The sequence below is a fragment of the Bos javanicus genome, chromosome 9 (genome assembly GCF_032452875.1).
Source record: "Bos javanicus breed banteng chromosome 9, ARS-OSU_banteng_1.0, whole genome shotgun sequence".
In the NCBI taxonomy this organism is placed as follows: Eukaryota; Metazoa; Chordata; class Mammalia; order Artiodactyla; family Bovidae; genus Bos; species Bos javanicus.
Window position 1 is genome coordinate 6,029,528 of NC_083876.1, and position 14,651 is coordinate 6,044,178.

A 14,651-nucleotide genomic window follows, 5' to 3' on the forward strand; every position below is an offset into this window, starting at 1 on the left:
GAATGGTTTGCCTTGGAAACAAAAATGAAAATCATAATGTCAAGTAAAATGCTATTATACATATTCCAAAAAGATTGCTTCTATTTTTTTCATTATATTTGAAAGTTTTTAAAATTTGAAAAACAACCATAAATATAATTACACAGAGAGTCTACTTGTTTTTGGTTCTTTGTTTTGCCACATCATATGGCTTGCAGGAATCTTAGTTCCCTGACCAGGGATTGAAACAGGGCCCTAGCAGTGGAAACATGGAATCCTACTAAAACATGATCAGAGAATCCCCCTACTACCTACTAAAACACAGCATAGGGCCTGTGACCTAACAATTCCACTCATGGTTATTTACCAAAAATGACTACAAATAATCAGGAAAAAAGTATATTAAATGTTCATAATGTCCTAAAGGACAAAGTTAGAATTTAAACTTTTAATATTTCTAATATTGGGGGCAATTAATTAATAAAAACTTATTATAAAATAAGAAAATTAAACATGAAACTTGCATAAAAACAGAAATGACTTGAGTATATGTGTAAATATACTTGAGTATATGTGTAAAATAAATATGTGTAACTTGGCATACCAGTTATTTCGAAAAAAAAAAAAGTAAAACTCTAAGAATTTGAATATATAAAAATCTTTGTATTTCAAAAATTACAAGCAAAATTGAAATTAAAGTACAAATTGTAAACATTAGCTATATATGGGAACTTAAAATTCTCTATTTTTGATTTAAAAATGTCATAAAATGTTTATGAAAAAAGGTAGAAAAATAAAATATATTCTATAAACACACATAGCTTACAGCTAATGAAAAAAGGGGTCTAAAATTATTCAATCATACTGAAAATCAAAAACAGAAAAGAAAACAATCATATACTATTTCAAGATTAAAAAGTTAAATATTATAACAAACTGCACTGAAGGACAGTTGCATTTCCATGTACTACTAGTGGTAATACAAATGATACAGCATTTGTGGTAGAAATTTGACAAAAAAGTTAAAAATCTTGAAACCATACATATTACAATAAATTCATTTCATTTTAATTTGTCCAGTGGACATCATCAGTGTTTATTTTTGCTGCATTATTGTGCCAAAACTTATATGGTAAAAATTGAGAAAATATTGCATAATGTATCTGTGGATGCTAAATGTAGTTTTTGAAGTTTTTTCTCATTTATTTATTTAATTGTTTCTGTAGCATAATTTAAAATGTTGTCATGGCAAAACCAATACAATATTGTAAAGTTAAAAAATAAAATAAAAAAATAAAAAATAAAAATAAAATGTGTTATTTTCAGGTGTACATAGAGTGAATCAACTATACATACATATATCCACTTGCTTTTAGATTATTTTACCTTACATTGTACTGAGTAGAGTTTGCTGTGCTACACAGCAGGTTCTTGTCTGTTATCAATTTTATATATCAGTTCAGTTCAGTTCAGTTACTCAGTCATGCCCAAATCTATTGATCCCATGAACTGCAGCATTCCAGGCCTCCCTGTCCATCAAAACTCCTGAGTTTACCAAACTCATGTCCATTGAGTCGGTGATGCCATCTAACCACTCATCCTCTGTCGTCCCCTTCTCCTCCTGCCTTCAATCTTTCCCAACATCAGGGTCTTTTCAAATGAGTCAGCCTTTGCATCAGGTGGCCGAAATATTGGAGTTTCAGTTCTAACATCAGTCCTTCCAATGAGCACCCAGGAGTGATTTCCTTTAGGATGGACTAGTTGGATCGCCTTGCAGTCCAAGAGACTCTCAAAAGTCTTCTCCAACACTACAGTTCAAAAGCAGTAATACTTCAGCGCTGAGTTTTCTTTATAGTCCAACTCTCATACCCATACATGACTATTGGAAAAACCATAGCCTTGACTAGATGGACCTTTGTTGACAAAGTAATGTCTCTGCTTTTTAAAGTGCTGTCTAGGTTGGTCATAACTTTCCTTCCAAGGAGTAAGCATCTTTCAATTTCATGGCTGCAATCACCATCTGCAGTGGTTTTGGAGCCCAGAAAAATAAAGTCAGCTATGGTTTCCATCTGTTTCCCCATCTATTTGCCATGAAGTGATGGGAGCAGATGCCATGATCTTTGTTTTCTGAATGTTGAGCTTTAAGCAAACTTTTTCACTTTCATCAAGAGGCCTTTTAGTTCCTCTTCACTTTCTTCCATAAGGGTGGTATCATCTGCATATTTGAGGTTATTAATATTTCTCCCAACAGTCTTGATTCAAGCTTGTGCTTCTTCCAGCCCAGGATTTCTCATGATGTACTCTGCATAGAAGTTAAATAAGCAGGGTGACAATATACAGCCTTGATGTACTCCTTTCCTGATTTGGAACCAGTCTGTTCATCCATGTCTAGTTCTAACTGTTGCTTCCTGACCTGCATACAGGTTTCTCAAGAGGCAGGTCAGGTGGTCTGGTATTCCCATCTCTTTCAGAATTTTCCACAGTTTATTGTGATCCACATAGTCGAAAGCTTTGGCATAGTCAATAAAACAGAAATAGATGTTTGTCTGGAACTCTCTTGCTTTTTTGATTATCCAGCAAATGTTGACAATTTGATCTCTGGTTCCTCTGCCTTTTCTAAAACCAGCTTGTACATCTGGAAGTTCACGGTCCAAGTATTGCTGAAGTGTGGCTTGAAGAATTTTGAGCATTACTTTACTAGCGTGTGGGATGAGTGCAGTTGTGGGGTAGTTTGAGCATTCTTTGGCATTGTCTTTCTTTGGGATTGGAATGAAAACTGACCTTTTCCAGTCCTGTGGCCACTGCTGAGTTCCCCAAATTTGATGGCATATTGAGTGCATCACTTTCACAGCATCATCTTTCAGGATTTGGAATAGCTCAACTGGAATTCCATCACCTCCACTAGCTTTTTTCACAGTGATACTTCCTAAGGCCTGCTTGATTTCACATTCCAGGATGTCTGGCTCTAGGTGAGTAGTCACACCATCGTGATTATCTGGGTCATGAATATCTTTTTTGTATAGTTCTTCTGTGTATACTTGCCACCTCTTTGTATATGTTAGTCCCAATCTCCCAATTTATCCCTCGTTCTCCTTAACACCTGATAACCATAGGTTTGTTTTCTACATCTGTGACTGTACTTATGTTTTGTTAATTTGTACCTTTTTCTTTAGATTCTACACATAAGTGATATCATATGATATTCCCCTCTCTGTCGAACTTACTTCACTCAGTAGGACAATCTCTATGTACACCCATTTTCGCTTATGTGTATGTTAAGCCACTTCAGTTGTGTCTGACTCTTTGTGACTCTACATACTGTAGCCCACCAGGCTCGTCTGTCAGTGGGATTCTCCAGGCTAGAATACTGGAGTGGGTTGCCATGCCCTCCTCCAGGTGATCTTCCCAAAGGGAAGATCTTGTCTCTGGCATCCCCTCCACTGGCAGGCAAGTTCTTTACCTCTAGCCCCACCTGGGAAGCCTCCCCCCACTCCCAATTTTGCAGCAAATGGCATTACTTTGTTCTTTTTTATGGTTGAATAATATTCTATTGTATATAGGTACAGATTCTTTATCTTTTACTCTGGATGAACATTTCAGTTGCTTCCATATCCTGGCTATGGTAAATAGTTCTGCAATGAATACTGAGGTATATGTGTCTTTGCAAATTACAATTTTTCTCCAGATACATGCTCAAGAGTGGGCTTTCTGGGTCATATGGAAGTTCTATTTTTACTTTTTTTAGTTAACCTACATATTGTTCTCCATAGTAGCTGTATGAATTTAATTTCCCACAAAGAGTTATAGGAGGGTTCCATTTTCTCTACACCCTCTCCAGTATTTGTAGATTTTTATAATGATGATCATTCTGACTGGTATGAGGTAATAATTAGTGGTATTGAGTAGCTTTTCTTGTGTTTTTGGTCAATATGAATGTCTTTTTGGGATAAATGTCTATTTAGATCTTCCACCCATTTTTGTGTGCTGTTTGTTTTCTTGATATTGAGTGGCATGAACTGCTTGTATATTTTGGAGATGTGGTGTATGTCAAAGATTGCTCACCCTAAGTTTTGCTACACTAAATTTATAGTGCTCAGTCTTACATTTAGGTCTCTAAACCATTTTGAGTTTATTTATTTATTTATTTTTGTATGCCATTAGGGAGTGTTCTGATTTTACTCTTTTACGTGTAGCAGTTCAGTTTTCTCAGTACCACTTACTGAAGAGACTGTCTTTTCCGCATTGTATATTCTCGCTTCTTTTGTCATAGATTAGATGACCATTGGTATGTGAGTTTATCTCTGAAATTTGATTTCTGTTCCATTGATCTATATTTCCAATTTTGTACCAGAACAATACTATTTTGAATACTGTTGCTTTGTAGTCCAGGCTGAAGTCAGAAAACTAAGATCATGGCATCTGGTCCCATCACCTCATGGCAAAAAGATGGGGAAACAGTGGAAACAGTGGCTGACTTTATTTTTCTAGCCTCCAAAATCACTGCAGATGGTGATTTCAGCCATGAAATTAAAAGATGCTTACTCCTTGGAAGGAAAGTTATGACCAACCTAGACAGCATATTAAAAAGCAGACATTACTTTGCCAACAAAGGTCCACATAGTCAAGGCTATGGTTTTTCCTGTGGTCATGTATGGATGTGAGAGTTGGACTGTAAAGAGGGCTGAGTGCCAAAGAATTGATGCTTTTTAACTGTGGTGTTGGGGAAGACTCTTGAGAGTCCTTGGACTGCAAAGAGATCCAACAAGTCCATCCTAAAGGAGATCAGTCCTGGGTGTTCATTGGAACGACTGATGTTGAAGCTGAAACTCCAATACTTTGGCCACCTCATGCGAAGAGCTGACTCATTGGAAAAGACCCTGATACTGGGAAGAATTGAGGGCAGGAAGAGAAGGGGACGACAGAGGATGAGATGGTTAGATGGCGTCACTGACTTGAAGGACATGGGTTTGGGTGGACTCCAGGAGTTGGTGATGGACAGTTAGGCCTGGCATGCTGTGGTTCATGGGGTTGCAAAGAGCTGGACATGACTGAGTGACTGAACTGAACTGAAGTCAGGGAGATTAATCATTCTGATTCTATTTTCCTTTCTGAAGATTGCTTGGAAATTCAGGCTTTTTTGTATTTCCATACAAATTGCAAAGCTAATTTGTTCTAATTCTGTGAAAGACTACATTAAATCTATAGATTGCTTTGGTAGTATATTCATTTTCCAAATATTGATTTTTTCCCCTCCAAGAACATTGTATATCACTCCATCTGCTTGTGTTGTCTTTGATTTTTTTCATCAGTATCTTATAGCTGCCTGAGTATCTTATAGTTTATACCTATTAATAAATCTACTTGACTCATTATGTAGGTTTATTCCTAGGTATTTCATTCGTTTTTGTTTCCATGTTAAATGGGATTTTTCTTCAATACCTCATTCTGATCTTTCATTATTAATTTATAGGATTTCAAGAGATTTCTGGATATTAGTTTTTTATCCTGTTACTTTACCAGATTCATTAATGAGTTTTAGTAGTTTTCCAGGAGCATCTTTATGATTTTCTATGTATAGCATTTTATCATCTGAAAAGAGTGACAGTTTCACATTTTTCTAATTTTAATTATTTTATGTCTTATTCTTCCCTGATTGCCATGACAAGGACTTTCAAAATTATGCTGAATAATAGTGGCAAGAGTGGACATCCTTGTCTTGTTCCTGATCTTAAAGGAAATGCTTTCAGTTTTTCACCTATCAGAATGATATATGCTGTGGGTTTGTCATATATGGTTTTTAATTATGATGAGGCAGATACCTGATATGCCCACTTTCTGAAGACTTTATATCAAAAATGGCTACTGAATTTTGTCAAAACTTTTTCTGTATCAATTGTGATGATTGTACGGTTTCTCTTCTTCAATTTGTTAATATACTGCGTTACATTGATTCATTTGCATATATTGAAGAATTGTTGCATGCCTGGGGTGAATACCAATTGATCATGATGTAGGATTGTATTAAAGTGCTGTTGGATTTGGCTTGGTAATATTTCATTGAGGATTTTTGAGTAACTTTCATCAGTTACAATGACCTGTAATTTTCTTTATTTGTGATATATTTGGCTGGCTTTTGTGTCAGGATGATGGTGAGCTTGGGTGTGCTCCTTACTCTGAAATTTTTTGGAAGAGTTTGAGCAGGATGAGTGTTACCTCTTCTCTAAATTTTTGATAGAATTTGCCTGTGAAGCCAGCTGGTTCTGGGCTTCTATTTGTTGGAAGACTTTTAAATCAGTTTCAATGTCATTGTTTGTGATTGCTATGTTTGTATTTTCTGTTTCTTCTATTTCAGTCTTGGAAGGTTATACCTTTCTAAGATTTTGTTTTTCATTTCTTCCAAGTTAGTCATTTTATTGGCATGTGGTTGTTGTAGTAGTCTCATGATTCTTTGTATTTCTGTGGTGCCCATTGTAATTTCTCTTTATTGTATTTTAATTTTATTGATTTGAGTCCTCCCCCCCCATTTATTTTATTTTTTTGATGAATATGGATACAGGTTTACTTATTTTGTTTATCTTTTGAAAGAACCAGCTTTCAGTTTCATTGATCTGTGTTATTGTTTTCTTTGTATCTATTACATTTAATTCTGCTTTCAGCATTATGAGTTCTTTTCTTCTACTAACTTTCATTTTTGTTTGTTCTTCCTTCTCTAGTTGCCTTAGGCATAAGATTAAGTTGTTTGAGATTTTTCTTGTTTCTTGAAGTAAGATTGTATTTCTATAAACTTCCCTCTTGGAACTGCTTTTGCTTTTTCCCATAGGCTTTGGGTCATCATGTTTTCATTATCATTTTTTTTTCTAGGTTTTTTTTTTTTTTTAATTTCCTCTTCGGTTTCTTTAGTGATCCCTTGATTACTTAGCAGCATATTGTTTACCTCCCATGTGATTATGTATTTTACATTTTCTTTCTGTAACTAATTTCTACCATCATCACATTGTGGTTGGAAAGATGTGTGATATGCTTTCAGTTTTCCTACTTTTGTCTCAGCTTGATTTGTCACCCAAATGGGATCTCATCTGGAGAATATTCTGTGTACACTTGAAAAGAAAATGCATTCTGCTACTTTTGGATAGAATGTCTTAAATGATAGCAATTGAGTCTATTTTGTTGAGTGCTTAATTTAAGGCTTGTGTTTTCTTCTTAATTTTCTGTCTGTATCATCTGCCCATTGGTGTAAGTGGGGTGTTAATTTTTTCCCCCGTTATTAAGTTACTATTGATTCTCCCTTTCCTGGCTGTTAGCATTTGCTTATGTATTGTGGTGTTCCTTCCTTGTCTCTCGTAACAATCTATATTTTAAAGTTTATTTTGTCTCATGTGAGTATTGCTATCCCACTTTTATTTTGATTTCCATTTGCATGGGGTATCTTTTTCAATCCCCTCATTTTCATTCAGTATATGTCCCTCTTATAGACAACATATATATATGGGGTTTTCTTTTCTTATCCGTTTAGCCAGTCTGTGTCTTTGGCTGGAACATCTCATCCATTTACTTTTAAGATAAGTATCAATATGAGTTTTCCTACTGCCATTTTCTTAACTGTTTTGGGTTTGTTTTTATAGTTTTCTTTTTTTTTTTTTTCCTCTTTTGTTCTCCTCTCTTGTGTTTCTTGCCTAGAGGAGTTCCTTTAACATTTGCTATAAAACTAGTTTGAACTTTCCCAGCTTTTACTTGCCTTTAAAACTGTTGTTTTCTCTGTTGAATCTGAATTAAAGCCTTCCTGGGTAGAGTATTCTGGGTTGCAGAATACTTTCATCATTTTAAATATATCCTGTCACTTCCTCTGGCTTGCAGAGTTTCTGCTGAAAAATCAGCTGATAATCTTATGGTCATTTCCTTATTTGTTATTTGTTGCTTTTCCATTGTTGCTTTAAAATTTTTTTAATTTTTTGGTATTTAATTTTTATTTGCTTGATTACTATATGTCTTGATATGTTTTTCCTTGAGTTTTTCCTGTATGGGACTCTGTACTTACTGGAATTGGGTGACAATTTCCTTTCATGTGCTGTTTTTACCACTAGTGCATATCCATTGAGATCAGGTCCCAGGACTACAGTAGTCATGTACCTGGACCTGCTGTGGAAAGTGGAAGAAAGTCAGTCAAGCCCACCCCATGTACATGCCCACAATGCCCACAGCTGCTAAAGCTGGACCCATCCCAGCTGTCAAAACAATTGTTTTCTTTCTTTCTTTCTTTCTTTTTTTTTTAGGCACCGAATTTAGTAAGCCATAAGGAGAGGTGTAGCTCCACAGTTTGCACAGCCATGACAAAAGACTTCAGCTCATCTTCCTTAGCCACACAGCCTCTGAGGCTCAGCTGTTATTTTAGCCCCTCTTCTGTGTGAACTTCCTAGTGGGGAAAGTTGTCTCTACCCTCCCAGGACAACAGTACTTCCTTATACATAGTCTAAGAAGCCTTTCCAGTTTATCTCTAGCCAGTGCTCAATATGCAATCTGCTTAAATTGTTTGAGATTATTTCTCATTTTCACGACTCAAGTATTCATTCGTACCATGAGAATATTGACATAACAACACAGAAAAGCAAGGGTATTCTATACCTGGTGTGTGACCACAACCATCAGTATGAAGCTGATGGCCTCTTCTATTGAGTCTTTCAATTCTCCCTTCCCTTTCAATTCTCCCTTCCATACCAGTCAGCTACTATGGTGTTACTATGGTATCTTGACTTTCTCTACATTGCATATGTTATCCTGTCACAATACAGTTATTTAAATGGCCTCTCTTTCTCTTTCCTCCCTTCCAGCAAGTAAATTTTGAGCTTTTTCTTTTAGATCTTAATAATATTTGTTTATTTCATGAAGAAGTTACTTTAAAAACTAGAATTTAGAAGTGATAGAGGTGAAAGAAGGAGTGAAATAGCTGTAAATGTTCTACTTCAAAAGTTGTCTGACATCTAAGCCACAAGACTTTATGCATCTATCAGTGACTTCCTCTTCACATGTCATCAGATCAGATCAGTTGCTCAGTCGTGTCCAACTCTTTGCGACCCTATGAATCGCAGCACGCCAGGCCTTCCTGTTCCTCACCAACTCCCAGAGTTCACTCAAACTCACATCCATCGAGTCAGTGATGCCATCCAGCCATCTCATCCTCTGTCGTCCCCTTCTCCTCCTGCCCCCAATCCCTCCCAGCATCAGAGGCTTTTCCAATGAGTCAACACTTTGCATGAGGTGGCCAAAGTACTGGAGTTTCAGCTTTAGCATCATTCCTTCCAAATAAATCCCAGGGCTGATCTCCTTCAGAATGGACTGGTTGGATCTCCTTGCAGTCCAAGGGACTCTAAAGAGTCTTCTCCAACACCACAGTTCAAAAGCATCAATTCTTCAATGCTCAGCCTTCTTCATAGTCCAACTCTCACATCCACACATGACCACAGGAAAAACCATAGCCTTGACTAGACGAACCTTTGTTGGCAAAGTAATGTCTCTGCTTTTGAATATGCTATCTATGTTGGTCATACCTTTCCTTCCAAGGAGTAACCGTCTTTTAATTTCATGGCTGCAGTCACCATCTACAGTGATTTTGGAGCCCCCAAAAATAAAGTCTGACACTGTTTCCACTGTTTCCCCATCTATTTCCCATGAAATGGTGGGACTGGATGCCATGATCTTCGTTTTCTGAATGCTGAGCTTTAAGCCAACTTTTTCACTCTCCACTTTCACTTTCATCAAGAGGCTTTTGAGTTCCTCTTCACTTTCTGCCATAAGGGTGGTGTCATCTGCATATCTGAGGTTATTGATGTTTCTCCTGGCAATCTTGTGTCCAGCTTGTGTTTCTTCCAGTCCAGTGTTTCTCATGATGTACTCTGCATATAAGTTAAATAAACAGGGTGACAATATACAGCCTTGACGGACTCCTTTTCCTATTTGGAACCAGTCTGTTGTTCCAAGTCCAGTTCGAACTGTTGCTTCCTGACCTGCATACAAATTTCTCAAGAGGCAGATCAGGTAGTCTGGTATTCCCATCTCTTTCATAATTTTCCACAGTTTATTGTGATCCACACAGTCAAAGGCTTTGGCATAGTCAATAAAGCAGAAATAGATGTTTTTCTGGAACTCTCTTGCTTATTCTATGATCCAGCAAATGTTGGCAATTTGATCTCTGGTTCCTCTGCCTTTTCTAAAACCAGCTTGAACATCAGGAAGTTCACGGTTTGCATATTGCTGAAGCCTGGCTTGGAGAATTTTGAGCATTACATGTTATAGAAAGAGTTCAACTTGCTTTACAAAATCTATTACATGTTAAAACCATATTCAATACCTACTTTTTTTTTTTTAATTCCTGGTCTCTAGAATAATACTATGTATATGGTTACTAAAATTATTTGATGAATGAATAACAGTTTCAATAAAAAGAAAAGGGATTTTACTGAAAGACTAGCATGAATTTTATATACATATATAAATTTATACATATATAAATATATAAATTATATATACATATATAAATATATACATATATAAAATTCAGTAAAATTTTATATATACATATAAAATTTTAGCCACTAGGATGAATATGTTTTGAAATTGGACAAATGAGAGAGGGGACAGACAAACATATCTTGATATTTTGAGGTGAAAAGGAGATATACTAGGGGAATGCATTTCAAATTTTTCACAATATATAAAAGATTGTGCTGTTTAGAATAGGCTTATATGTTAAGCACTGCAACTTTTATTCATAAACATTTCAGTTGAAGCCTAACATGTATACTGAAAATTTACTAAATTGTAATTGTACAGACTAATACATTTCTACAATTTGAATTAAATTAAAGTCTTTTGCTTTCTCTCAGATTATTTAAGATTGCAAGAAAGTGTCACTCCTGTTTTAGTAACATGTTGATGTATGGCAAAACCAATACAATATTGTAAAGTAATTAGCCTCCAATTAAAATAAATACATTTAAATTTAAAAAAAAGAAAGAAAACAGATCATCCTTGAAATATCTGAGCCTATCAGAAATCTGTATTCATAAGTTAACCAGTTGAAGTATATTCCAGTGAATGACAAGCCCATTTGCAATACATTAGGGACATATGAATTTCTTACTTTATGAAAAGCCCTAAAAGAGGAGTTGGCTACCATTAAAGTAGGTAAAAACACTAGCTAAAATTTTAACCAACTATTAAAACCACTCAGCCTAAGACATGTGAAAAGTCAGGCTTCATTGTAAGAAATATTGAAGACAAGACAAAGAACCATAAAAAGCCCCCATTCTGATTCCCATGGTAGTTCGTAGGCATGAAAGCAAGCTCTCATCTTGGATCCTTTCTTCATACAAAGCAAAGACTTTAAGGTGTTGTGGCAGGGTAGTAAATCCAGATTCTAAGTTTCCTTGTTTTGGAGGGACTGGTAGAAGCAGAACTATCCTACTTGGCAAGGAAGACAAAACACCTTCAGACCCACAGCTATGTCATTTTTCAGAGGGTAGACTTGCTACCCATGGTGAATATGCAAGAAACTACCTTATGGCCAATCTTTCTGAAGACAGCACACAGAATCATGCTGTCCCCAGTAAAAGAGAAAATGTACATTAAGAAGCTTCTGCCCCTAAGGTTTAGAGTCTGTTGAAGACAGAGGCTGAACCAAGAGAGTCATGTACCTCCCTGACCCACTATAAGCTCAAGCTGAATAATAAGCCAACAGCAATCTGCTGGGATCCAGCGGGAATAGAGTGAGCATGTCACCTCTGGTGCAAACATACAAAAATAGTAGTTTAAACAAGAACACTGCAAAAAACATTTTCACACCTGAAGCTTCAAGATCCATGGAATAGCAGCAGTCACTTATTAAAATTAACTGAAGCCAGAGCATGCTCAAGTTAATTCTAGCAACAACAACAAAAAAAATCCAAACCATAACAACTGACTAACTGATCAACACCCCTTAGGACTCGAACTGGGGTCTCCTTCATGGCAGACAGATTCTTTACCAGCTGAAACTCCAGGGAAGTCCAATAATCTGGCATATGTGCCTATTAAAATAACATTTATCTTAATTTTGGCTCTTCTGTACCAAATATCCATCATTCAGTCAAAAATCATAAGACAATCTGGAAACCTCAGGTGACAAGAAGATAAAATAGTCCACAGAATAATACCTATAGATGCCCCAGAAGTTAGAACTATCATAAACAATTTTTAAAATTACTTTGGTTAATATGTGCAGAGATTTAATAAAAAGAGGTGGACAACTATGCAACGTGAATATACTTATGTAAAAATCATCCCAATCAAGATATATAATTTACAAGCATCTTGCAAATATTTCTCATAATTTCTTCTGCTTAATAGTCTTTAAAAAATATGACTATTGGCTTATATTACCATAGATAATATATATTGCTTTCTGCCTGTTTTTGTAATTTATTAGGAAATTCATATATTATGCAACATTTTATATCTGGCTCTTTCTGCTTAGATATTATTGGTGACATTTATTCTGGTTTTGCATTTAGAAATAGTTTCTTCTTTTTCTTTATTATTTGGAGGGAAGAAGATACAGATAAGACTGGTAATGGATAAAATAAAATTAAAAAAAAAAAGACTGGTAATGGAAAATGGCAAATCATGGAAATTTTTAAGATTTCTATAGCAAACAATGAATAGTAGCATTAACCCTAACTGAGAACTCACAACAGGGGCTAGTAATTCCTATAATTAGTGGAAAAAGTAAATGAAATCCCAGGTGCCTTTAATACACCCAAATACAAACTGAGAAAACATTATGTGAAATTATTGTAGCCAAATATATAGACATGTATGGATGTGAGGGTTAGACCATAAAGAAGACTGATCACCAAAGAACTGATGCTTTCAAAATGTGGTGCTAGAGAAGACTCTTGAGAGCCCGTTGGACAGCAAGAAGATCAAACCAGTCAATCCTAAAGGAAATCAACTCTGGATATTTATTGGAAGGACTGATACTGATGCTGAAGCTCTAATACTTTGTCCACCTGATGCAAAACAACTGATTCACTGGAAAAGACCCTGATGATGGGAAAAACTGAGGGCAAGAAGAGAAGAGGGTGACAGAGGATGAGATGGTTGGATGGCATCACTGACTCAGTGGACATGAATTTGAGCAAACTCAGGAAGATAGTGAAGTACTGAAGCCTGGCATGCTATAGTTCATGGAGTTGCAGAGTTGAACATGACTTAGCATCTGAACAGCAACAACAATTATAGCCAAATGTATTTTGAAATGCCTACATTTGGGGCACAAAATAAGATTCACTTTCACTTTTTAATTCTTAAAGCTTTTGAAACAGTAGATAAAAAATTTAGAGAATGAAACATTTCACTGTTGTTCATTCCCTCAGTTGTGTCTGACTCTTTTGTGACCCCCGTGGACTGTAGCCCTCTAGGCTCCTCTGTTCATGGGATTTCCCAGATAAGAATACTGGAGTGGGTTACCATTTCCTTTTCCAAGGGATCTTCCCAACTCAGGGATTAAACATACATCTCCTGCTTGTCAGGCAGATTCTTTTACCACTGAGCCACTAGGGTGAGAGTCAACATTTCACTAAATCTACCAAATAAGAAGGCATCAGTATGATTTAATTGCTGGAAATCAACACTTCACAATTTCTGGCATATTATAATAAATGATACAATAAATAAATAAACATCGCAGTAAGAAGGTGCAGATCGAATATAGAGAATAAGGAATAAAACAGAGTAGGATGAAGGCCTGGGGAACGTATATCTTGTAAGAAAAGTAAGGAAGTATAAATTAGAGAAGACAAATGAAAATTCTAAGGGATAGTGGCTCCATGAATTATAATTATATGGAAAAATCAAGAGAGAATGGTTGTATTCATCAGAGATCTTCAGAGAAACAGATTTTATATACATATATATATATATAGAGAGAGAGATAATATCTATATGTATCTATAGATATATGAGAGAAGAAGAGAGATGTGAGGAATTGACTTATGAAGTTATGGAGGCTACAGTGTTCAGCCTACAGTTCAAGATCTAAGGCTGTCTGGTGGAGAATTCCCTCATGCTTTGAAAGAGCAGTCTAATATTCTACTCAAGTCTTCAGCCAATTGGATGAGGCCCATAGACATTTTGAAGGACAGTCTGTTTTTCTCAAAGTCCACTGGTTTTAACATTAATCTAATTCAAATACATCCAGAAAAATATTTGGCCCAAAAATTAACTATAAAATTAACCATTACTGTACAATGGTTAAATTGTCAAATGTTTAAAAAAACTCAAATGACATAAAGATTAATATTTTTCTACTTGAATTTAATAGTTTTTAAATTGTTAAATAGTTTAAAATAGTTTTAATTCACCTAAACATAAAAATACACAGCTTTTGTTTAATCACTTCAAATCCACCATTATAGTTTTGTGTTGCTTTTTTCCCTCCTTTCTGAGGACATATACTCTCTTGACATTCATTAGAACCTGTATTTCTATCATCCCTCAGTCTGGTTAATTGCATTCTGAACCACTCAGGGAGAGCATCTGAGTTCTGCATCACATAATCAATAAGTTGCTAAGTTAAAATTCTACCTCCATGTTATTTCTCTCATTTATTTATAGTCTCTTCTTTATTTTTCACTGACATT